The following is a 235-nucleotide window of genomic DNA, read 5'->3' on the forward strand; positions in this document are numbered from 1 at the left end:
ACATGTCTGATTCATTGTATTATTAATCCATCATATTGTTATAATGAATAATCATCTTAAAGTATATTACTATCTAAATGTTAGTTCTAATTAACAAGGTGAACTTTGAGATGTAGTTCTAATAAACAGTCAACAGTGCAACTCACTGATGAAATTGCTAAGGCCAGTCTTAAACTGAGTCACAGACAAACCGCAGGACAATCTATATAGCCCCATCCCTATGATGAAATGATCG

The sequence above is a fragment of the Penaeus monodon genome, chromosome 31 (genome assembly GCF_015228065.2).
Source record: "Penaeus monodon isolate SGIC_2016 chromosome 31, NSTDA_Pmon_1, whole genome shotgun sequence".
NCBI classification, from domain to species: Eukaryota; Metazoa; Arthropoda; class Malacostraca; order Decapoda; family Penaeidae; genus Penaeus; species Penaeus monodon.